Source organism: Eubalaena glacialis, chromosome 13 (genome assembly GCF_028564815.1).
Source record: "Eubalaena glacialis isolate mEubGla1 chromosome 13, mEubGla1.1.hap2.+ XY, whole genome shotgun sequence".
NCBI classification, from domain to species: domain Eukaryota; kingdom Metazoa; phylum Chordata; class Mammalia; order Artiodactyla; family Balaenidae; genus Eubalaena; species Eubalaena glacialis.
In genome coordinates this window covers 67,386,299-67,413,602 of record NC_083728.1, presented here as the reverse complement: position 1 = coordinate 67,413,602, position 27,304 = coordinate 67,386,299, and positions in this window count along the sequence as shown.

Genomic DNA, 27,304 nt, shown 5'->3' with positions numbered 1-27,304 from the left:
ACCATGGGTATAATTCACCAAAAATACTGAGAGTTTAAGCAACTTCATCAGCTGCACAGCTCTATCCATTCCTTTGTGTGTTCATCCACCAAATTAGATGAATGGGCTCATTATACCTGCACTATTTATTATCATTATTCTCTCATGGGAGTGAATTTAATTTACTTGGGTTATTCTGCTGATGAGTGTGTTGTGTTTGTTTTATTTATAAACAGGACAGTCATGAGTCCCTTGCCTTGAGTTATATCCCTGATGAGAAGCATAATTTTGCACATTAGCTGGGAAATAGATAAGCTGTGCATTTTACATATGCGTGAAGCACTTCTAGCTCTTTCATGAAATGTTGATTTTTATCTCTAAGAAAGATTGTTCTTTTCCCTGGAGTGCTAAAAAAGATCCCCCTTTGGATAGACAGGTGATTGGGCTGCAGCATCGGCCATCCCAGGACTGCCAGGTTTGACTTCAATGACCTGACTGCCAGCTTCTTTCCTTCTTTATAAGGCATTCTGCAGGGAATATAGGTTAAAGGGATGGGATTGGAAATTAGATCTGGATTTGAGTTCCATTTCAGACAGCTCACTGTATGACCTTGGGCAAACTATTTCTCTGTCTCCCACAGAAAGCTGTCATGAGGATTAAATCAGTGCACAGATAATTCTTGTTTCTGTTTGCCTTGCATATCTCTTCCCTATCCCTTCTACTGGTTACAGCCCTGATTCCTTTGGGAAATTTTATTCCATAATGCCCAACCTTCCACAGGGATGGGCATTTGGTCAAAAAAAGTCCAAACAGAATTTTATCAATTGAAATTTATTTGTTTTTAGTACCTTAAAGATATTATTCCATTGTCTTCTGGCTTCCATTATTACTACTGAGAAGTCATCCATAATTCTTATTGCTCTTTTGAAGCTAAATGCTTCTTTTTCCTCTTTCTGCTTTCAAACGTTCTCATTAATCAATTCACTGTATATACAGATATCAAATCACTACGTTATAGAACTTGAACTTATACAATGTTATGTCAGTTATATCTCAATAAACCTGGAAAAAAATTAAAAAAAAAAAAAAAAACATTGGATTTCAGAAGTTTTATTTTGATATGTCCAGGTTTAAAAATATATATATATGTATTTTATAATAATTATATATATATATATAATTATTATCCCTGCTTGGGGTTCATAGAGTTTCCTGAAACTGTGTTTTGATGTCTTAAGTCCTTTTTGGAAAATTCTTTTCAAAATTGCTTCTCCCACTTCCAACCAGTCTCTCTTACCTCCCCTACTGGGCAACCAATTACATGAATGTTAGAGCTTTTCAAAAATTCTCGTATATCTTTTATACTTTTAAAAAAAATGCATTTCCCATCATTTTATTTGTCTCTGTGTTCCATTCTTAGTATGTTCTACTGATTTATCTTCAGATAGACTAATTCTCTGTTGTGTTGTGTCTAATCTGATGTTAAAATATCTATTGAAATATCAAAAACTATTTCAGTTTTTGTATTTTTTTCAGCTCTAGAACTTCCATTTGAGTTTTTGATGTAGATTACAGTTCTCTGGTTAAATCCTCCATTTTGCTATCTATTTTCTGGAATATATTAAAATTATTTTAAAGTCTGTGTCTGATGATCTAACATCCTGTTTTTCTCTCTCTTTGTCTCATCTCTTGATGTGCCTGGTAACTTTTTTTTAAATGCCAGATAAATGAATTAAACAGTATAGAAACTCTGAATGATGTTGTTCATCCTCTAGAAAGGGCATACTTTTTATTTTGGAAGGCAGTTAATGTAGAGGCAGATTACCTTTATCTAGTATGAGATTGATCTGATATGAAACTGAATTAGTCTTTGTAAGGGATGATATATATTCATTTTGCCCTTAATTTTAGAGTGGAACACTTAAAGGCCCCCAATCAAAACGTTATGATGTTTACCAGAGCCTCTTATTTTTGGCTAGTCCTGAACTCCAATTTTTTGTCTCACCATCATTGTGAAACTACTATAAACTCTGCTTACCTTCCTGGGATTTTAGTTTATGCTTTCTCCTTGGCTTCTCAGCCTCTCAGCCCCTGGTTACAAATTTATAAGTTCCTAAAAGGGAAATGCAGAAGCTAAATGTAAAGCTTACTTCCATCTTCTCCATGACCTTGCCCCTCAAGTTATGCCTACTTTGGTAGCCATGAATTTTACTTTTCCCCAGCCCCCTGAGACTGCTGAAAGAGCTGTTCATCTTTTTAATCCTTTAGTCATCACTTTCTCCCTAGCTTTTCACCTTTACTTCCCAAATGGCAAATGTTTCAAGGGGAAACTTGGTACAGAATATTGGGCTTCCCTCACATCCTGGCCACCTTGGTAGCTTTTCAGTGGCTTGAAACATATTTTCTTAAATTTCCAGCTTTTAAAGTTATTCTTTTTGGAACTTTTGGTCTGATACAAACTAGACCACTGCAGTTGGAAGCATCACCCTCTGCTAGAAATTTTAATTTTGGTCTGAGATGCAGAAATGGAAAAACCCAGTGGTTATTTCTAGGGAACCAATTCTGGGACCTCTACTGCTGAGATCTCTTGTGATGCCCTAGTTATGGCATTTCCCCCAGATTGAGTTCTCCTCCCTTTGTTTGAATATATTAGCCACCTACTACTACAGTAAAAACCCTCCTTTTCTTAACCTAGTCTGTGTATCTGTATTTTCAAATAAACCATAAACATGAAACACATTTATCAGTTGGCTACTCAGCATAAGAGGACTAATTTGTATTCATGTAAGAGCAGTTTTGTGATTATTTTGAGGGGGATGGGAGGCCAAGTGGCCTGGTTTTGCTAGGTTTTAAAACAACTCTGTCACTGGACTGCTTGATGGCTTTGGAGAATTCACCCCCTTGGGTCTCAATTTTCTCATCTGTAAAATTTTATGTTTGAACAAGATTACCTCTGAAATTCCTTCAAGCTGAAAATCCTATCTTCTGATTTGGAGCTAATTGACCCACAATTGAATACACAAACTTGAATACATAAACTTGCCCTTTTAAACCCTTGATCTTACCACTTGATCAGGCTAATGTTTTACATACCATGTTCCTTGTTTTAAAAAAAGCTAGCTCTAAAACTTCCTGCCCATGTAAAGTGAGGCACACCTGAATGGGAATAATAGTACTTGTGTGGATAATGTCATACAAGGTATAGACTTAGTTGGAAAGGTCACTTTGACAGTGAATGCCAGTGGTTCTACCTGACTTATGTGTCACTCTGTAACAACACCTCAAGATGTTCTTTTAACCTGAGCAACTTACAAAGATACTAAAAAATTAATTGGAGAGATCTATCTTTATACTTTGGAATACCTAGATAGAGTTACTTCTGCATATACATCCATAACTTTATATAAATACATGCAATATATACAGCAAGATATCTGAGTTTTATAGGAGGATGTTCATCATTTACTTCCAGCACAGTGAGAACCTACGCATACCACCATTGGCTCTGTGAATGTCAACATCTCAGTTCTTGGTGGATAGTTTAAATTTGAACACTAGACCTCTTCAATTATGAGACACTTGGGGACATATGTATATGTATAACTGATTCGTTTTGTTATAAAGCAGAAACTAACACACCATTGTAAAGCAATGATACTCCAATAAAGATGTTTAAAAAAAAAAAAAGTATTACCAATCCAGTTTTTAGATTCTCCAAAATTTAGACTTTATTGAATCCAATTTATCAGAGAATTGTGTACCTGGCACACACTCTTTTGCCTTTGGGGAGAATTGTTTGGTTTCTATGATATCCAACTTCATCAGATATGTTCCCTTCCTTCCATTTTCCTGTCCATACCGTAGGGAAAAATGGCATTTATCATCTGGATCATTACAAAACCTAACCTCAACTTCCTGCCCATTGATCTTCCCATATTGTCTGTGGGTCCCATATAATCTGTTCTCCCTTAGATGCCAAGTGATCTTTTCAAAATGAAAGTCTGATTGTGTCACCCACTTGCTGAGAATCCTTCAGTGGCTCCTCATTGGTCTTAGGACAAATTGGTCCCTTGTCTGACTCTTGTCTATATCCTCAGCCTCTTCTTCCACCACACTCCACCTTTTTAGCCATAGTGGCTCAAACTCACCATAACAACTTTCTTGCATGGGGCAGTTTCATGTGTTGTACCTTTTGCTTGGCACCCTCCTCTCTTTGCCCAGGGAAAGCCTATTCAACCTTCCGATCTGAAGTCAGTCAACCCCCAGTCTAGCTTAAATCATCTATCATCGTCTTTTATGACTGTATGGGTTTCTGCTTCACGGCACTTGCATTTATTCCTGTGTTTTGTGGACTTTTGTTTGAATCTGTCATGAGAAGCTAAGCTCCATGAGAGCAGGAATTTTATCTCTTTCTAGTTATCATTGTTTCTGCTCCTCAGAGTTCAGCACAGTGCCTGGAACATAATAGGTGCTTAATAAATATGTTCTCAGTGAATGAAGGAAACAACTAGCTTAAATTCATGATTTCATCTATTGTGGGGATGGTTTTGAAGATGTTTCCATTAAAATTATCATTCAATGAGCACATAGTATAGAACATTTTCTCTGGTTTCAGTTCCAGAGATGAGCTGTCTCATGAATGATTGATTTGTGGTTTTTTCGTCTATAGATGCTGAAAATTAAAGAACTGTTCGCTTTCCCCCTTTTGTTTGGCTTTTAAGCAGACCAGAGTGAAATTTAGCATTGAATTCCAGCTGGTTATGTTCATTAACCAAGATCTAATTATTCAGCAAACATTTATTGAGCACTTGCAGTGTGAAGGTGTCCTGGGCACTAGAGATTGAGGAGTGAACCAAACCAGGCAAGATCTTCTCCTAAAGGGGCTTATAATATTCAGATAGTGGTTAATGAAAGAATTACACGAATAAGACTCACAGTTGCAGTTTTGAGATGTGCTATATAAAATGTGCGATTATGAGAACTTGGAACAGGAGAGTTTGTTCTGGTCAAAGTAATGTTGGAGGGGATGTCAGAAGGAGTAGACGTTAATTGGGCAGAGAATGGAGGGAAGAACATTCCAGGGAAGAGCATGAGCAGATGTTCTTCTGCAGAAGGGAACATGGTGAGGAGAAGAAACTCAAAATTAAGCCAGTGTGGCTGGTGTGGAAAGAGTAAGGAGAACTGTATGAAGATGAGGTTGGAGGGGCGTGCAGAGGCCAGGCTGTGCAGGGTCTCTTGTAAAACTTGCTAAAGAATTTGGTCTTTATCTGGAGAACAAAGGAAACTCATGAAAGGTTTTTAAGGGTGGGGGCATTTCTACTTTCAAAGAAAAAAATCATTGTTGCCTCTAATGTGGAGACAGCCTATACATGATTTTATAGTCTCGATATTTTGTATGACCTAACTTTTCCTTCTATAATACTGTCTTAGGCTAAATTCCCTGGAAATAAAGCCAAATCAGAGATTCTTGTGCAAGTGATTTATTGAAAGAGTACTCTCAGGAGAAGAGTAAAAGGGTAGGGGAAAGAGCTTATCAACAATGGGTCCCAAGTGGAATCTAGCTTCAGCCTGATCCCAAGGGGAGCTCTGGAGCATGCGTTGTATCACAGAATTGATCCCACCTTGAAGCAAGGGAACCAGCAGGGATCAACTGTGAGTCATTAGCAGCCAGTGCTCCTAGCAGCTATGGGTACATTGGCCTGTGAAAAGAGGTCTGAGTGGGGCACCAAAAGTGTCCACCACAAGTGCTTTATTTACTTTTTCTTGATTTGGAAGACATGTAATTTTTAAAATTTTATTTATTTCATTAGTAATAAATGCATGTGATTAAAAAAAACTAAAATGATGTACAAAATATCTCCAGTTTTCTTCCCCAGAGGCAGCCACTATTAAGAATTTCTTGTATATCCTTTCAAAAGTAGTCTCTATGTATTTTTTTTTTTATTATTGAGGTATAGTTGATTTACAATGCTGTGTTAGTTTCTGGTGTCCAGCAAAGTCATTCAGATATAGATATATAGATATATATAGATATATAGATAGATAGATAGATAGATATACGCTTTTTCTTATTCTTTTCCATTATGGTTTACCATGTACTATACAGTAGGTCCTTGTTGGTTATCTATTTTATATATAGTAGTGTGTATCTGTTAATCCCAAATGCCTAATTTATCCCTCCCCCACCCTTTCCCCGCCAGTAACCATAAGTTTGTTTTCTATGTCTCATGTATTTTCTCTCACTTTCTGTAAACCAAATTATAGTATGGTATGCTTGTTCTTCTGCACCTTGTTGTCTTCTCTTAGCAATGAAACTAACAAAGCATTGTCTACCAAAACACAGAGAGCTGCATCATCATTTTTAATGGTTGTAGAGTATTGTATTGTACCATAGTACATTCACCTTGATTTTTTTTTATAATATGTGTTAACATATTTTAAAACATTTTTTTAAAATTTATTTATTTATTCATTTATTTATTTTTGGCTGTGCTGGGTCTTCGTTTCTGTGCGAGGGCTTTCTCTAATTGCGGCGAGGGGGGGCCACTCTTCATCGCGGTGCGCGGGCCTCTCACTGTCGCGACCTCTCTCGTTGCGGAGCACAAGCTCCAGACACGCAGGCTCAGTAGTTGTGGCTCACGGGCCTAGTTGCCCCGCGGCATGTGGGATCCTCCCAGACGAGTGCTCGAACCCGTGTCCCCTGCATTGGCAGGCAGATTCTCAACCACTGCGCCACCAGGGAAACCCCCACCTTGATTTTTTCACTTAATATTCCTATATGGCTGTATTGTGCATATGTCTATAGGCCAACTCAAACACTTGGAACAGAGTAGAAGGTAAGTAACTAACACTAACGTATGGAATCTCATGTCCTATGAGAGTTAATCTGAAAGGCCAATCACAGGACCTGGAAATATCCACATTCAGAGAGGGAACCATATTTTTTCCTGTATGACCCTGTGGAGTCTAATCAGTGATGGATATTCAATCAATTCATTATGGCTGGAGGACCTTGGCTGAAACCCTTGTCATTTCATCTGAACATGGCAGAAGTCCCAAGATAGTTTCAGAGCTTATTTCATAGGTTTCCAAGGAATCCATTATGACTACATCCAAAGTTCTCCAAACTGTGGTCCAGACTTTATTGATTTAATGTAAAGCCTAATAAAATTCTATGGCTGAAAAATAAACCAGCCTGATCAAGATTTAGCTCAAAGGCAATAGTGATGGTGTTTTTCCCCAATAGCTTTGTCTTTGGAGATTTAATTAACTTATCTAAATCATGGTTTAATGGAGTCAAAGGTCTGGAACTGTTCCTGCCTAGTTGTGTTTGCAAAGTGAACAGGTGACATTCTGATAAGATGAAGAGCTGCTTTGAAATCTAAAGACAGAATCTTGGCTTCTTCCCTGAGACAGCCTGTGTAGCCATGATTCACACACTGCAGGCACCACCATAGAGCTGGGTTGGGGTAGGGATGCTGGTGTTTCCCCAAGCAGAGCCTCCCTGGGATCTGTTTCTCATCCTTTCCAAAGGACAGATGCTCCATGGCCAAATGCCATGAGTAAAGCACTTGGCCCCAAATTGAATGCAGCTCTGTGATTCCTGTTTGATTCTTTTTTTTTTTTTTAATTTTAATTTTTGGCTGCATCGGGTCTTTGTTGTGGCATGTGGGATCTTTTGGTTGCAGCACGCGGGCTCTTCGTTGCGGTACGTGGGCTTCTCTCTAGTTGTGGCGCATGGGCTCAATAATTGTGGCGCACGTGCTTAGTTGCTCTGCGGCATGCGGGATCTTAGTTCCCTGACCAGGGATCAAACCCACGTCCCCTGCATTGGAAGGCGGATTCTTTACCACTGGCCCACCAGGGAGGTCCCCCTGTTTGATTCTTTACGAAGTCATGCAGATAGAGCTTAGATGTCTGTTTTTTTCTCAGATAAGCATATTTCAGCAACTCACCTAGAGTTATATTTAAAAGGTAGCAATCAAAAACAGTATTTTATACTGTCCAGTGTCCAGCTTAAAATGAAAGTAATAAGTCTTGAATAAGCCCATTGTTGTCTGAAGATCATTAGGTTAAGGTCAGGTCTTTGGTACCTTGTACGAAATTGACAATGACTCAGGTTCATTTCCTTTCACTCTCTCTTTGCAAGAGACAGAACTGATGAGCAATGCCAACTACTTTATCCAACATTGCTCAGTGAAGGTGTTGAATAAGATATTATTAGCAAAACTGAATTTTTATGTTGGCACAATGACACATTGATGGATTATATATGTATATAGTCATTTCTTCTTTCCAGTTTGAACTCCTGATGGAAGATCTTGCAAGCCAGAGTAAAGATTTGGGATTTTATTCTAATTGTTATTGAAAACCATTGCAATGTTTTAAGGTAAGAATAAGGGCATGTAAGTTGTATGACTTATGTTTGAAATAGATTGTCCTGGCTGCTCTGTAAAGAATATGATAGGGTCCTAAGAGTCGGACAAAGACCAGTTAAGTACTTATTGCTAATGATCCAAGCTAGAAATGATACCAACTTGAGCTTGGTTGTAAGGAAAGGAAATAGAAGTGGATCGATTCCTAATATGTTTTGAAGGAAGCATCCACAGAGCTTACTGATGAGAGGAGTGAGGAAAAAAGAGGGATCAAGTATGACTTCTAGACTTTTGACCTTGAAGATGTTGTTGATGGTATAATTTACCCAGATGAAGAAGCCTAAGGGAACCACAGGTTTTCAGGGGAAAGAAAATATTTGATTTTGAATATGTTAGAGTAGAGATGCTTCTTGGACATCTAAATAGAGTTATGTAGGGAGCTATTGATCATGTCTGGAGCTCCAGGGAGAAGTCCTAGTTAGAAGTATAGATATGGAAGTCAACAACACAAATCCATGTGTTGGATAAATTACCAGGGAAAAGAATATAGATATGTATCAACCATTATTATTATTGTTGTTTTTGGTGCTGCTATTGTTGCTGTTATTACTATTATTATAACAAGGTTTCAGACTTCCTCAAAATTAAAACTTTGACCAAAGCTTGAGACTTGCTAAGTTAATAGAAGGTAATGGTGGAAATGAGTATAGTGAGCAGGCAAATGACCAATATGCCTAGGTGCTTGTTAGAACATTCTTATCCTTTCTCTGTAGACCAGATGGCTAGCTGGATAAGTAGTGTGATGGATGGTCTGGGGCTCTGAACATCAACTCCAAGTGCAAGTTTTCTGGAGAGAGGCCCAGGTCAGTTCATTATAGAGTAGTGAATAAATCTGCTTTATATTCATATTTGGTATGAATAATTGAATAATCCATACTAAGTTCCCTCCTATACGAGTATTTTTTCAAGAATAAGATAAGTTGTCATGAGTACATTTGAGTGTGCGAAGGCTTAGCCTATTTGTTTTTAAAAAAGAAGTTGGAAACAATTGTTTTTAAGGCCCAACCCACTCTTTCCAGAAAATTCTCCAGAATAAAACTAAGAAAATACTCAAATACTTCAAAGCAAAATAGTTAAACAAGGCACAGCAAGCTCATATGACCTCTTTATTCTTAGGTCATTGCCTAGTGAGTCTCTAGGAACTTAATTTACCTGCTGCTGTGGTTATGCAGTGCCTCTTAGACATGTAGAGGCAAACTTTGATAAGAGAAAACGTTTTGAATATTCATAGAAGATGGAATTAGGAGTGACCTTGGTGTTACCATATGGAAGTCAAATATACCCAAGAATAGCACCAACAGCAGGACCTACAAGATTTTGTTTGTTCACTCTTCACCCGAGCCTTATTTGAATGCAACTTAGAGGTGAGTGTACATGATTGAAAAAATAACTTCTTTGGCTGTCCATTTCTTAAATTAATAGACCATCCTTTGCTCTGTCAATTAGAAGCAGGGGCATGTAGTGCTGCCTGATGAATAGCAGCAAGAAGACGATCTACGGTGATATTTTATCTTCTCCGGTGCCAAATTCAGAGCACGCCAGCCTTGAGGATGGTTTGGCAGTCTCTATAATACTGGTGATAAAGTAATTTTTCCACATGCCTAAATCAGTCTAATCAAACCTATCAGAATTCTGAACATCGAGATGTTAATGCTACCCGGAATTCCCTCCTGCCTTGGACAATGTCAGATAGAAGCCCTAATAGTAACTTAATTCTGTTATTTTACCCATGAGTGCTGTTTATCTTCAGCTCTCTCATTTTCTCTCCTATTTATATCCCAGTGAATCTGGTACATGATAAATCCATGAATCCACATTAGTTGCACATTCATGTGGTGGGGGTAGGATAGGAGTAAAGACTACAAATAAATAAACACAAGGCAAACCAACTCTAACAATGGGGCACAAATATCTACCAGTTTTGTTTTGGGGGTATTTTTTGTTGTTGTTTATTTTTTGGGTATTGGAGTTCCAAATGGAATTCTGTATCCAGTTCTCAGCATGGCACTTCTTTTCAAGTTTTAATGCTGCTCTCATAACTCAAGACATTATAAATCTACAGTAACAAAATTGGTGTGATATTGGCATAACTGTAGACAAAGAGACCAATGGAACAAAAAGAAGAGCCCACAGGATAGAAGTGGTTTTGCCTATCAGTGGAGAAAACGTGGATGTTTTAATTAATGTTGCTGAGACATTTGTTATCTATATGGAAAGACATGTAACTGGACCCCTACCTCACACTCTACACAAATGAATTCTGAGTATATTAAACACCTATATGTACAAGGGAAAACTAGAAAGCTTTTTAGAAGAGAATATATATGTGGATGTTTTCTTGAACTTAAGATATCGAAGGATTTCTTAAACAAGACCTAAAAGCACAATCCATAAAGAACATGATTGACAAATTTAACCAAGTGAAAACCAGGCATGTGCATTTATCCGAAGACATCGCATAAAAACTGAAAATGGAAACTTTGGTGCTGAATTTCTTCAGTTCTATTTGGGAATGTTGGTATATCAAGACCATCCCAAGCTATAAGAATGTAGACAGGTGTCAGGGCTGCTCGATTGTGACAACTCTTGCTGACCTCATCTCCATTATTGGTGACCCTGTCCTTCCTATCAAAATCATGGAGAGAATAAATTTAGCATAATTGCTATTCTCTGCTTTTTCTGCAGAGTGTGAAAGTACTTTTGCACTCCTCTAGTTAGAAATATGCTCTGCGGCTTCTCTCACTGTGGCCAAAATATACAATTTCTTCAAAGAGCTGTAGTTTATAACTCAAAAACATTTGTGTGTGTGTGTGTGGACATGCATGCTTGAGAAGTTCAAGAAGCAATAAAAGTGAGTCTCTCCTTCAAGTTTAAATATAATGCAGTCTCATTATAGAGAAAATTTGCAATACAGAAAAATAAAAAAGAAAAATCACTCATAATTCTCCTACCATCCTAGTCATTTATTAACATTTTGATGTTTGGTTTTTTCCTATGTGTATCCCATTGTAGGTACATTATTGAATTCTGATCAGTTCACTTAAGATGATAACACAAGCTTCCTCTGTGTTGTTATAAACTTGGTAGAAACATTTTTTTAAACTTCTTTTTTCCCAAGTTTTATTGAGATATAATTGACACACAGCACTGTGTAAGTTTAACGTATACAGCATAATAATTTGGTTTGCATCCATCTAGAAACATTATTTTTTAAAAAATATTTATTTATTTATTTATTTATTAGGCTGTGCCGGGTCTTAGTTGTGGCATGCGGGATCTTTAGTTGTGGTATTCTAGATCCTGCATGCTGCAACTAGAAACATTATTTTTAATGGCAGCCCATGGGAAACAGCACACCATTCTCATTAGGATCCTGGGCAGGCCATACTATCTAGGTTTGAATCCTGAATCCATCACTTATTAGCTGCGTGGTCAGGGGCAAGAGACTGACCATCTCTTGCCTCAGTCTCCCCATCTGTAAAATGGACTAATAGTAGTATCTACCTCATAGGAAGGGCTGTTGGAATTTGATACTTATAAACTGTGCTTCGCAGGGAGTAATTGGTAGTTGTTGTTATTATTATTCTGTGTGTCTAGGGGTTGATGGGTTTCACCACCCTCCAGGCCCACTCAAGTATTAGTGCTAGAGCTTTCCTTGGTATCTTCTCATTGCTCTCTATACATAGAGGACCCTACGGTTGAGGGGCTCATGAGTGTCCTGAAAGGCATCAGTCCACTTAGGGTAATTTAGAGATATTCAAATGCTCAGGGCATAGGTGGTTATTCTTTTGACAGAATATCATTGGAGACCTGCAGGTAGCTACTGTGGGAAGGCCCTCATTGATAGCAGCAAGGACTGATCACTGGGTTCTAAGCACCAGCCACATTACAAGCTTCCTCTAATGGGGCTGTTGAGCCTGTTTAGTGATGCTGACTTCTCTTCATGTGGTCCCCTGAGGTCCGTCCCTCTTTTCCTTAGTCTTAGGCAGCATCCACCCTCCAAGATCATGTCCCATCTCTTCACCCAACCAGAACAGAGATGGGAAGTATGATTGCCTACCCTTTTCTTTCCAGCCAATTACTGTTGCATAAACTTCATCAGCCAGCTTTCTCCAAAGGCCATTCTTTGTGATTATTTATCAAGACTTATTTTGGAAGTTAAAAAGACTGGATACGGCCTGTTTCTTTCTTTCCATTCTTACCATAACAATCCCAATTTCCTTTGAATGCCTCTGATTAATTAGGAGAAGGGTCATGTATAATGGCGCACAGAAAAGAAAGCACAAAGATTAAAATTTAAAATATTATCTCATCATAAATGAATGTATCATAATTTACTTAATCACTCTCCTATTGCTGGACATTCAGATTATTTCCAATTTTTAGCTATTAAAATGACACTGTGATTAACAATGCTAAAAATCCTTTCATGTTTTGGATGGCTTAGGATGAATTACCGGAAGTGGAAATTCTGGGTCAAATAATACAAAAAATAATAAATGCTTTAAGAATTTTCTTTCTTGTGTTAAGGGTAGTTTGCATTGCTTTATCAGGTGGTAGAAAGTTAAGCATAAGGACAGTATCAGATTTTAAAAATTATTGCCATTTAACTTTCTGGATGCCTGTAGTGTCCAATTATGTTGACTGAAAAGAGCCCCAGCAGCTTATTGATGTCTGAATTTCTTTGGCTAATGACTTTCTTTGCTTGTTAAACTATTAGTACTTTTGGGAATAGTAAAAGTTTATGCACTAAAAGACAGACTTCATTTTATTGGATCTTTAACTAAGCATTGATTAATGGTGGTGGCATGGCCAGTGGAACAAGGGGGCAGGCAGGGTGTCACATGTGGCATTGAATGGGTTCCTGGAAGTACCAATAGCCAATTTTCAGTCTTCCAGTCTTTAAAAGGGAAATGAAGAGAGTAAACTGTATGGGCCATCAAGATGACTATTATGTCTCAATTCCATGATCATATTTTCAAACAGAGGAGAGTAGATCAAAATAAACACCAAGAACACAGATGTCCCTGATGTACTTTTGTGATGGTTGGAGAGTGTTGTCCATTCTCACAGTTGGTCTAAGCTTTGTCCAATGGAGAATTCTGCCAGGAGTGCTATAAACCTGAGCCTACCATAGACACCGAATCTTGAATGAGATGGAGTTCTATCCCTCTATAACACAAAACTTTATAAAGGTAAAAAAGTGTTCATTGAGAGTAAATAAATGGTGTTACGGAATATTACGTATAATTTTATTATATACTCAAAACAAACATATTTATATATTACAAACTAAAAATGATGTACATAGGGCTTGCAATTAATATCCATTTGGTCCTCACTAGGAAATCCTGAAAGCTTTAGTCAGTGACTATTCTCATTTGGTCTGGATTTTTCTTTCTTCTATAAAACCTCTAAGATCCGTGAATTATTTTCTGCATATCTCATCTTCTTCTTGCTTTATGTAGACCTCTGCTGGAATGCTTGCTTCCCTGAGTTAGAGAACTTATTACCAAAAATTACAGGAAATCCTGTCTCTGAAAGTGTAAAGGCTCAACATTTAGTTTAAATATGGAGCCATCATCAACTGTGTTGCTATGGAGATCCTTCCTCTTATGTGCTCTGCAACATGTCTGCTGCCAATTATCCAGAAATAACTTCTCTATTTCTATGGAATATTCTGTGTCTCACCTACTGTTGCCTCTGTATTCTGTTTGAGCTTTGGTGGAAGGAGGAGGGATTTTCATTTCTATTCCTTGCAGGCAAGAAAGATAATTTTCAGCGTGTCCAAGCTGAAAAGAATCCCCCACTGTGTCACTTCCTGTGTAACACTATTAAACCTCCCCCTTAGCTGCAGTGGATGAAGGTACATGTTTTATCTATTTTATACTCACAATAGACTAGACTACCATCTTGGTGGCAGTGGTGGGAAAGATGATTATGGGTCAATTTTACATTATAGACTCTCAGGTTATTGTTTTTTTCCCTAGTAGTTTGATGAGTCATATTATTTTCCGTATTAGCTGCCACTCAGAGTCACTCCAGTGAGCAATTAGGAGTTGAGGATGGGATTTGTCTACTTCCATATTTTGATTTGGATCATCCATGCTTGGGAACTAAAGAGTCTTCCTTGAACTGATTCAACATTATGTGGGCACATTTGAAAGCATTCAGTCTCTAACCATTGAGCTGGATCCCTTTGGTGGCTTTATAATGCAGCAAGAATTTCAACTGTGCAAATCCCTATCTTGATTCTCTTAGTAGGTCAACTGCCTCTGTTGCTATAGGAGCCTACTTTATCTGTTGCTTCATGCTGAAAGCTGATGAGGCTTTTGTGGTTGATCATTCCTTCTCATAGGCTCAGCCAAGTGGTGTTCCAAGAATATCCCAGCTTCACAGAAGCCCTCCATTGTATTTTACAGATTCACTTTTAGAGAGTGGTTTAATGAACACTGAAGTGTTCTGAAGTGCTAAGTTTCCTTCATTTGCAGCAGGGATAAGAAACTGGGAAAGTTCTTTGAACACTTTGCCCAACTTGGAGGCCTTTGCATGAAGGGAAATGAAAGATTTGACTGCATGCATCTTCTTCCCATTTTTACTGCCCACTCAGAGTCTGTGAGGAGAATGTAATCCAAAATGCTTGGAGAATACCGTGGATCAGATCCAAAAGTATCACTGGCTGTGTCTGAGATAAAGATGGTGGACAATGGAGGAGGACCCATAAGAGATTGCCCAGTTTCATACTATTCATAGGTCAATTTCTGACTTTCAGGCAAGCAGATTCCAAATCTTTCAAACTACTGAAGCATCCCTAGATCAGAATCCCCAGAGAAGCTGCATATAATGGGCTGTTAAATATGATCATTGAGCTTTGATTCTCTATCTTTGGTAGATTCAATGACTGCCCACATTCCTTGGTCATTTGATGCAATAGAAATCACCATGACTCTTGACAGCATCACCTAAACACTTTTCTTCTTCCTCTCCCAAGCTTTTAAAGCTACTATAGAAGAATAGAGGTTGTAGGGTGGGATCACTACACAGTGCTGAGATGATAGTCTGTTAAAGATTAGCCCAGAAGTGGCATTATCAGGTCAAAAGGGAGGTGCACTTCAAATTTAGATATTGCCAAGTGACAACTTAAGGAATTTGTCCTCCAAGAATTGTCACATTGTTACACAAAGCTGTGTGTATAAAGGTGTTCATTATAGCCTTGTTTGTATTAATAAGAAATGGAAACAACCTAAGTGTCAAACAAAAGAGGAGTGGCTGAATAAATGACAGTGCATCCATATAGTGGAATACTGTCTGCCTTATACACACTAGGGTAGAAGTTTAAAGTGTGACTCTACAATGGAATATAACAATGAATATAAGGGTATAGTAAAAAATCTGGAAGGCCATGTGCAAACTTATTAACAGAGGTTAACTATGGACAGTCAGTTTGGAGGGAAGAGATTTTTACTCTCTATGTACTTTATTTTATAGATATATGAATTATATATATTATATCTAAATATATATTTATATTACTTATAAAATCTTTTAAAAATGTTTTAAAAAATCAACTCTCCATATTTGTTTATTTTATTTGTTTGATTATACAATTCAAATCATGGGTAAAGATCATGTCTATGACAGACTCCCATGGATGTCTTCAGGTCATGCATAGTTACTAGTCCCCAAGTGATAACTCCATGTCTTCCTCTCCCATTCAAGAGAGTACTCAAAATGACTTGAGTCAGGGTACTATGATTATAAGGATAACCTTAAATATGTTGTAATTTACTTTTAAAAGTAAAGGTATTGATAAACTTTGTATCTATATCTAAACTTTATAGATATATAGATATAGATATATGTCTATCTATCTATCTATCATCTATCCATCTAGCTCAAAAGCAAATTATATGAGGCACATGTGATTGAGAACCACTAATATTGATGGGCAGTCATTGCCTTCAGGAGAGATGTTGTGCAAAGGTGTGTGTGTGATACCGAGAAAATCAAGGTGCCATCTTTATTTATTTATTTATTTATTTATTTATTTATTTATTCATTCATTCATTTATTTATGGCTGCGTTGGGTCTTTGTTGCTGCACGGGCTTTCTCTAGTTTCAGGGAGCAGGGGCTACTCTTCATTGCGATGTGCGGGCTTCTCGTTGCGGTGGCTTCTCTTGTTGCAGAGCATGGGCTCTAGGCGTGCGGGCTTCAGTCGTGGCACATGGACTCAGTAGTTATGGTGCGTGGGCTCTAGAGCACAGGTTCAGTAGTTGTGGCACAGGGGCTTAGTTGCTCCACGGCATGTGGGATCTTCCCGGACCAGGACTCGAACCCATGTCTTGTGCATTGGCAGGTGTATTCTTAACAACTGCACCACCAGAGAGGTCCCCAAGGTCCCATCTTTACCATAAAGCTTCTTGAAGTAGAGAAGGGAAGTACATATCACAAGACACCTCACGATCAACTCCTGCCTTGATTTGAGTGCACGGATATTCTGAGGGCAACTTCCCACTGGGAGATTGAGGGAAGTCCTCATGAAGGAGGTGTCTCAACAAAGTGGTATGATTAAAAAATTCGGAGGTATGTATAAGCAGGTGGAAGCTGGGGAGGGGTGTGGTAGGCAAAGGTTATCTTTAGAGAACACTGCAACCTTCATGAAGACAAGAGATTTGTTTCATTGACTATGATTTGCCTAATGTCTATAGCCAGACATTGAGAAGGTGCTCAATAATATTTGTTGTGTAGTTAACAAGTCAAATTTAGCAACAGCAATAGAAGTTAATCTAGTCTGGAAACCAGCCTATGGATCCCAGTGCCCTGTTGGTAAAACAATAGCTGTTCTGCATTTTCCTAATGTGCTGGGCCCCTGGGAGTGTTGCTGGAATAAGTCCTTCAACAATAGCCTTGGAGGATTGATGATTTCTTGGGTCTAGAGCTCTTTATTGACTGCTGAGCAGAATACAAAAAAAGAAGACAAAATCTCTGCCAGAAAACAGTTTACTGATTCCTCTATGTGACTGGCTTTTGATAAGTTGCACATTTGCATAGCTCCAGACACTATCTCTGTATTTAGGTGACCCTCACACTAATTCCTGAGTGATGATGGATAGCTTGAATTATTATTCCCCTTTTACCACTGCTGGAATCAGAAGTGAAGGGACGACTTGGTCTCACAGCCCAGGATTACAGAGCCAGGGAGAAAAATCAATGTCTCCCAACCTTGCTGCAGTTCTCTTTCTACTCACACAGGCTGGGACCCTGTGAGATGTCCGTGAGCAGCTTGGTAAGTTTGGGAGGTACTGCTTGCTGTTGTAATTAAGGTGTGGATAATAGATTTCCACTCCTCTGGGAAAGAGGAAAAAACAAAGCAAAACAAACAAACTAACAAAAACCCTCTGAGACTCTTCTGCTTTGTGTATTGACTTGAGGGTTTCAAAGTATACTGAGGCTTGCCTGAGTTAAGGTCTCTGCTTTGTTTGACTTTCTGGAAATGCCAGGAATGAAATTTGTCTTTTTTCTACCCTCGATTAGAATTGTTGAATCTCTTCTGTTTAGTTCTTCTGAATACAATCCTCTTTAATTTACAGTGATCAAAATCCATCTTTCCATGTCTACTTCCCCAACATTTCCTTCTCCAAACAGTCCTGGACATTTGGGTGGATAAATCATGGATTATATATGCTGAGATGTCAGGGCAGGGCTCACCCTTGGAATAATTATGAAGCATTTGACCATATTTGGTTTCTTCCTTTCCTTTTATATCTTCCCCTTCTATGCTCATTTCCCTCATATTTTCCTTCTTTGCCATGTCTAAATATACCCTCTAATTCCATGAAGCATTTAAAAACAAAATTGGATATTCATTCATTCAATAGTAATGACTACAGGCCTTCTATGTGCCAGGCACTTTGCTATTGGTATCAGTTTTCTATAGCTGTTTAATAAGTTACCACAAACTTAGTGGCTTAAACAAACACATTTATCTCACACCTTCTGTGGGTCAGCGATCCAGGCTTAGCTCTGTCCTCTGCTCAGGGTCTCCTTTGGCTGAAATCTAGGTGTCCCCTGGGGCTGCAATCCCATCTGATGCTTGGTGTGCTCTTCCAAGCTCACTGGCTGGTGGCAGAACTCATTTCTTTGTGGTTGTATGACTGAGGTCTACTTTGTTTGTTAGCTGTTGGCTGGGGACCACTTTCAGCTCTCAGAGGCCACACTCAAGTCCTTGGCACATGGTCTCCTTCTCTTACAACATGGAAGCTGACTTCTTAGACACTGGACGAGCATCTACTGCTGCTTCTCATCTCTCTGACATCATTTAAGGACACTTGATTAAATGTCAGTCTCCCCAGGATAATCTCCCTTTTGATTAACTCACAGCCTCCAGATTAAGGACTTTGTTTCTACAAAATGTCATCATCTTTCCCATATATATATAACCTTCTCCTGGGAGTGTTGGCCCATCGTACTCTTAAGTCCTGCCTACACTCATGGGAAGGGATTATACAGGGCATGTATCCCAGGGGACAAGAATCTTGGGGGCCATCTTAGAATCCCTCCTAGTAAGCTATGCAGTAGATACAACTGTGACTAAAACATGCCTGATCCCTGCCCTGATGACACATATATTTAGTGGGAGAGCCAGACAGCAATAAAAATATATTTAAAATTTGTGATACATTCTGTGAAAGAAACAGATTGATATGAAACATACTAGGCACAGGTGACATTTAGATGGGACAACATTTATACAGAGTAGTATGAAGGATGAAAAAGAGCAGTGGCCTAAGATCTGGAGAAAGACCGTTCCATGCAGACCCACTAACCAGTTCAAAAACATGGAAGTCAAAAAAACCTGTGCTTCTGTTTTTGAAGAACAGAGAGGAGGCTGCTGTGATGGGAGCAGAAGGCAGGAGGAAATGAGTCTGAGAGGCGGGCAGGGGCCAGACGAAGCAGGGACTCAGAAGCCATGGTCGAAAGTTTTGGGGATGGGAAGCTAAAAGTACTTTTATTCAGGGGAGAAATATGATCTGATTTGTTTTAAGATCTGTGATATTTTAACATAGAATAAGAAATGTATATTTAGTCTTCATCCCATTTTTTGGCACAGAGCTCCCAAAACCCTTGGAATTTCCTAAGGGGTGAGAGAGATAAAGCTATCTTTTGTTATGTTAATGAGATGACGGTTGGACTGAACCCAAGGATGATGACTAGTTGTCAGTGGAGCCAACCAAGTGATTAGAGGATTGGAACTTTTCAGTTCCTCCCAGACCTCCGGGGAGTGGAGAGAGGCTGGAGGTTGAGTTCAATTACCAATGGCCAAAGATTTAATCAACTGTGCCTATGAAATGAAGCCTCCATAAAGCCCCAAAATGACAGGGTTTGGAGAGCTTATAGGTTGGTGACTTTTGGGGAGAATGGCACACTTGGAGAGGACATGGAAGCTCCGAACCCCTTCCCACATACCCTGCCCTGTGCATCTCTTCCATCTGGCTGTTCCTGAGTTATATCCTTTTATAATAAATAAGTGATCCAGTAAGTAAAATGTTTCTCTGAGTTCTATGAGCTGCTCTAGAAAATTAATCAAACTGCCAGTCTAGAGCTAGTTGGTCAGAATCCCAGGTAACAACTTGGACTTTTGAATGGCCTCTGGAGGTGGAGAGTCAGTCTTGTAAGACTAAGCCTTTACTTAACCTGTGGGATCTGACATTATATTCGGGTAGATAGTGTCAGAATTGAGTTGAATTGTAGGACACCCAGCTGGTGTTGGAGAACTGCTTGGTGGCATGGTGGTGAAAACCCCCCACAAGTTGGAATTGGGTACACAATTATAAGATCACTCTACGGGGAAATTGGATCTTAGAAGTTCAGGAGAGGCAGCTGGGAGACCAGAGGGGAAAATACTAAGAGAATCCAGTAAAGAGATGATGGAGAGCTGCACCAGAGTGGTGGCTGTGGAGATGGACAAAAGGAGATGGAGTCGAGACATATTTTGGAGACATTAAGAAGGACAGGAGTTGCTGATGGATGGGAGGTGGCACCTTGCAGGGGCATTTCAATTTTCAGAGGTTAATCACTTTGCTTAAGGTCACACAGTGAATAAGCATCTACAGGCAGGCTGTGGATGCAAGTAGTCTAGCTCCAAATCTGCTGTTCTCTCTCCATCCCTTTAATTCTTTAGTGAAAGAACAATGCGAACCAGGCAGTTGATATCATTAATTGAGATTGCGGAAAATATGCTGCAGACCTGCTTTTTTTTTCTTCTTCTTCTTAAAAATGCAGGTAAACATAGTGGGGGGTTGCTCAGTGAAGTTGATTTCAGACACACAGCAGAGAGCAGTAGCTTGCAGTGAATGGCAACTTGAAGCAAGACCTTAGTTCCCTGACTAGGTATCAAAAGCGGTGAGAGCACCAAGTCCTAACCACTAGACCAGGAGGGCCTGTGGCTAGAGTCTGGGCCCCAGTCCTTGTCTGCCTTGAAAAAATAGAATTCTGACAAGGAGATAGAAGGTAGAGAGGAAAGTAAGGCGTACATGCGGACAGACAGTAGTGCCTTTGGGAAGTTTAAATCATTTATAAGCTGGCAGTCTTCCGGGTCTTTGTTTTCCTCTGGCCAATTGTCTTGCTTTGACCCCATGGCTGATTTGCCTCAGAACCCTCCCCTATGTGTGCATGCATCCTTCAGCCAAGATGGATTTCAGTGCACGGGCCTTTGGGGGAGTTAGCACAATTTATTATGGTCTGGCATCCCCTCCCTTTTTGACCCCCAAGGAGCCTTTCTGCGCACGTGCAGTCAAGGTCGCCCTAGCCCCAAGGATGGGAAATTTGTGACTTTTTGATCTTTTACTCAAACAGGGTTTAGCCCCTGCCCCTGCCATTACTGTTATCCTAAAGTGTCCACAGGAGACAAAGTCCAGCTATTTACCTTTTTCCTGTTGTTATTTCCATCTCAAAGTATAATAAATAGGACGCTGGCTGTAAATGTCTAACCTGGAGCCGATCTATCCCCTGCCTCAAGAAATATGAACAGGAGGCCATTTGTAAATGCCTAGCCTGGAACGCATCTATCTCCTGCCTCAAAGTCAGCATATCCATATCTTTATTGCAAACAAACATAGGATGATCCTGGAAGTCACAGTCAGCCAGAGAGGAATTGTCGGATGGTTTTTTGACCGCAAGGAGATTATCTTTTCCTGGAAGATTTCCAAAGGAACCCATTACGGGGTTCTGCATACTAGGTGGTTAGTGTCATGCTGTAAAAACACCTTGGTATAATGAATAAAGGAGGAAGACTAAGAGGGGTTGATTGCCCTGGACTTGGGTGATTTGTAATTTCGATTTTTAAATTTGTGAGTCAGGTTTAAGGACGACGATGACCTACAGAGTCACTCGAATTACCATAAAAACAAGCTCTCTCTCACCACTTGCCCTCCTGACTGCCCTGTCCAGAGGAGGACAAAAACATTTGCATAAGCACCAGACTAAATGATTTGGTGTCTATTAATCTACCTGCTAGAGATAATCGTTTTGTTTTTAACATGGCTGTAAATTGTATTAACACAGACAGAGCTGGTGAGAAATTAAGGGTCTTATAATGCCAGAGCTAAATCAACCAACTTAAATGACTACTTGTACCACAGTTTATATCTCAGGAACTCCTCTTGGTTTCCAGTGGAAAACAGTGAGATGCACCTCAAAAGATGAGGTACACAGAGAGAAGAACTGCTCTTTTCTGAGCAGTAGCTGGGAAGGAGCCATGGAGTTTGAGCACCACTGAGAATGTGTTTCAGAGTCCTCCAGCTTCCTAGAGGGGCCAAGAGATAGCTAGGTCAAGGAAAGTCAACTATAGCATCAATGTTTTAGAGCTTATGTTATGAATCTGTCAAATTTATGCTTGTTAAGTGGAGTACAGAGTGCAGGATGGTGAGCTATGGTTCAACAACAGACCACAAGAGAAACTGGAATAAAGAACTTTATTACTCACAGGTCCTGGAGGAAGTAACTGGTATGCCTCAAGGGGTCACATGGGGAGGTCAAGGCAGAGTACAGATATATAGAGAGAGATAGGACTTGGGGCATATGCCTTTATTAGGGTCGGTAGGTGGAGTGCTTTTGGGCTAAGGACAGATTGGTCAATTTAAACCAAAAGAGCAGGATTTTGGTAAGCACCATGGGGGTGTTACCTAAGGCGTGAACATAAGAGACATTGGGGAAGTCGTATCAGCAACTTACATTTGCTTGTGACTCTGCAGGTTGCTATCTAGGGCATGCTGAAGGTCCCTGCAGACCATTTAGCCAAACAGAATGGATACCAAGGCAGCAATACCATGAAGTAGTTTAGCTAAACTCTCAACAACTTACTACTACCTCTATTACTACCTTTATTAGTACTATGATTCATCATCATCATAATAATATATAATAGCTAACAGTTATTGAAAACTATCATGGGCTAAGCATTATGTTAATTGTTTTACGCTAATTGACTCATTTAATTCTTACAATAATCTTGCCTTGCACATAATAGTATCATCTCATTTAAAGGAAATAGAGGCTTAGAGAGATTAAGGAATTTTCCTAAGGATTCATAGACAGTGAATGGCAGAGCTACTATTAGAATCCAAAGGTATTTCACTCTGGTTTTAGTGCTTTTAAATATGAAATATAAATATAAAATAAGTGCCTTAGATCCTGGATGTTAGAAACTGTCAAGTTAATCTAGTCCATCTGTTCTCTCCCTTCTTCCCATTCTTTTATGGATAAGAAACTGTATCTTAGAGAAGTGAGTGATTTGCCCAAGGTCATTTACTTGTGTAAATGTTTAATGAGCTAGAAGTCCAGGAGAGATTTATTTGCTTAGGGAGAGTTTTTGAACATCACTGGCATTCTAGAGGTGTTCTTAATAGGAAAATGAGAGCCTCTGGCAGAAAAAGAGTTTTTGGACACCTGAGAAAGATGTAGAAGGACTGTAGCTATGTTTGTTTATGAGATGACTTTAGTCTTGACGTGCATAAGTCCTGCTTCAGTTAAAGAAAATGTCCTACTGAAATCTGAGGGAAAAAGAACATTAAAGGAAGCAGTGAGTTAAAATCAATAGGAAATGATTTTTAAAAAATTGCCTAGTTACACCTAGAAGTTTCTCATTCTGTAGTATTTTAAAATACAATTATGATAGAGTCCCCTCCCAGGAAATATCACCCTAGATATTAATTTATAAATGACCCAGATTTTCAAGTTCCACCATGTCATTTTTTCCCATCAAACTAATAAATTATTATTTCCTTAATCTTCTTCACATTGTCTGCTTCTAGACCAGCATTAGCAAAGGGAGAGGGCAAAGTAACCTTTCTTTCCTTTCTTTTTATTTTAACTCACAGGAATTACTGCATCTTTGATGATTAATGGACAGCAGTGTTTGGTGGTCAACTAGGTCCACTCACTAGTTTCAACTTACAGAGACATAATGTTCTTACAGTTGTTCCTTCAAATCACAAATGGATCATTTCAAATGATAGATATTTAGGGCCAATCATAAATTGTTAGAATCAAGAAAGATAAATGTCAACAGTCGACTGTACTAGCAGAAGTAATTGGCACTTGTGCTTAATTAAGTACAGTTTTTAAAATGAAAACCATGATTGAAGAGAGAAATGTTCTTTTTACTTTAGGTAATTATGGGCAGAGGAAGTATTTCTTTCTAGAGTATGTGGTTGTAACCCATACCCCACCCTTGTTTATTTTGTCCAGAAGTCCTAGTTTCTGATCAAGTTCTATGAAAGAAGCAGTTTAGAGGTGTCTGGTCTTGCAAATCGATACATACTGTTTCTCGAACTTCCATGATGATGGGGTACTTGTTAAGTCTAGAGATTACCCGATTTCTTCCCCAGGAAATTCTGATTCAGTAAGACTGGGTTGGAACATAGGAATCTGTTTTAACAAACACTCCAAACCGTTCTTATCATTGAGAAAGGTTGAGAAACACTGTGACATGAGAGGAAACACCACTCTTTGCCTAAGGTGTAATGATTTCAATAGGAGAAGGGTCCCAGCATAAATCTAAAAGATCCTTAAGCAAGTGCCTCATTCAAGATGCTGTATGCCCTTTTTTCCCTTTGGATACCTGGTTGGTTTTGATAATGGTTACATTGGTTTATCTCTGTTGTAGGTAACACAGTTAATACTTCCCTCCTCCCCCATGTTTATTAGAGATACAAAAGATATATTTAAAAGAAACCAAATTGAGCTTCTAGAAATGAATACTATAATGTCTGAGATAAAAAATAATACACTGGGTGATATTAACAGCAGATTAGATGTTGTAGAAGAAAAGATTAGTGAACTTGAAGATGTACTGATAGAAGCTACCTGAAATAAAATGCACATAGGAAAAACACTGGGAAAAAATAAACAGCATAAATGAGTTGTGGGAAAACTTTAAGGGGCTCAGTATGTTTGTAACTGCAGTGTAGAAGAATGGGTGGGCAAAAAAAATTTGAGGAAATAATGGCTGAAAAAATTTAAAATTTGATGTAAAGTGTAAAACTTGTAGATCCAAGGAGCTCAACAAATTGCAAGCACAAGAAAGATGAGGAAAAATTATCCAAGGTATGTCATATCAAATTGCTTAAAACCAGTGATGAAAAGAAAATCTTAAAGCAGTCAGAAAAAAACACACATCACAAACAGAGGAACAATGATAAGCATGACAGCCAATTTCTTAGACACAATGCAAGGAGACAGTGGAACAACTTCAAAGGATTGAAAGAAAAAAACCTGTCAACCTTGAATTCTATACCTAGTGAAAACATCTTTCAAAATGGGAAGGTGAAATAAAGACTTTCATGAAATGTGTAATGTCTGATTCTTTTTTAATGATGAGAACGTATTAGATTTTTATGGAATCATTTTTTTTAATGGAAAACCTAGTCTATCCTTTAGGTAATATTTTCCTTTTTGGATGATGCTTTTTGCATCTCATTTTTTATAAGTGAGAGGTAGAAAATACATTTGGGTAAAGTTAAAAGAAAGAGAAATGTTTGGCATCAGTACCAGGGTCAGCCAAACACAGAATATATTTTTCATGTCTTCCTCAGATCTCTGGTGAGAACATGGATTTCAGGATAAGTGAGCTAAAGCCACTCTGCTATTCCCTATAGTCACCCTGAAATGAGGAAGATAATTGCAACCTCTGTACCCATATTGAGCTTCAAGTCACCATTTGTTGCATGTTCTTAGGGAAGTGAAGGATTCTAAGTTATACAAGACAGATGCTGAATAATTCTTAATGAGATCCATAAACTGTACTGGGCATTAATGACATCATATTGTAACCCACTAGAAAAAGTTACAAGCTAAAGTGGACCATGTTCAGAGAATTTTGTGTTTCACTGTTTGAGTGTAAAATGTTAACATCCTGGAGAGTGGTGATTACCTCTAAGACAATTAATACGTTGATCCATATTATTTCAGCAAGCAATTATTGAGCATCCGTAATGTGGCAGCTACTATGTTAGGCGTTCAATTTATGAAAATATCAGTACGGACTCTCCTTGAGGTTACAGCTAATGTAAGAGGTAGACCTGGAAAACAGTTACAACACAGTGAGATTAAGTATTAATGTAGTTCATCTAAGAGTTATTATATTAGTTGGGAATAACAACATACCAGGAACTCTGATAGGCAGTGGAGAACAAGACAGGACTCTATAAAGCTTATTACATAGCTTATGGGGTTCTATGGTAATAGCAAGAAAGGGGTTTATCTTCTTTGTCTTGGGCATTTTGAACTATCACAACTTATTTGATGGGTCTGATTCCTAATATTTCTTGGACAAAAAAACAATTCTTAGTGCTTCTGGATTTATTCACTTATCTTGAGAAGGATATCCGTTGATGGCCTCAAAGGGAGTCATTATGCATATATAAGGTACGCATGACTACTTTGGTACTTAATTCATTATTGTAATGACAACTCAATTATTTAAGTGGTAGAAACACACATACTTTTTCCTAGAAGAAATCTTAGAAGTTATTTAACCCATTTCGATCCCCAGCCCCCATTAAAGATGAGGAGAGTGAGAACTAAAAAACTCTTCAATGTCATTTAGTTAATGGCAGAGTTGGGATTAGATCCATTGTCTCTTCTACAACACCTTCCAGCCTCCAGTAGCATGGGTATAAAGTAGAGGGATGAAAAATAAGTGTGAAAGGCAACTGGACCATAGGTTTACTTTAAAAGTCTGAGTTGAAGAAGCATAGAGATTAAAAGAAGAGATCTTCAGGGATGAATTCTACAATCTAGGGTACCAGATCAGGAATGATGTTCAGAGCCATGGAGAACACCAATATGAGCCCTCAGGGGGAGTTTTGGCTTCAGTAAAAGGATCCAAGAATTCTTAACCCCAGAGGTCACACTGTGCCTTCCTCAAGCTGGGGAATTTGAGTTTTCTACTTTATGAAATTTCCTACTGGGTGATGTTGTGGAAGTAGCACAGCATTGGGATTCAGAAAGTCAATGCCCACCTTTTACTGACTATGATATCCCAAGCAGTCATTTAGTATTTCTGGAACCTCATTTTCCTTATGTAAAGTGGTAATTAAATTAAAATGAGTCTTTCAGAAATTCTGTAAATATTAAATGAGATAATTGACTAGAAATGCATATTTTAAGTAATAAATTATTTTGCAGAGTCTTTGTTTTTATTATTATATACATTCTTTACAGTATTTTTTTTTTCATGGTATCTTAGAACCTAGTATTGGGTCTTTTTAGTCTTCCTTTGATTCTGGATCCTCAGTAGATAATAGTGATGTCTATTATTTTGAAATAAATCTCAGGAAACTTGAGTTCAATGCTGTGGATTGACACGTCCCTTTATGTCTGTCCTCCT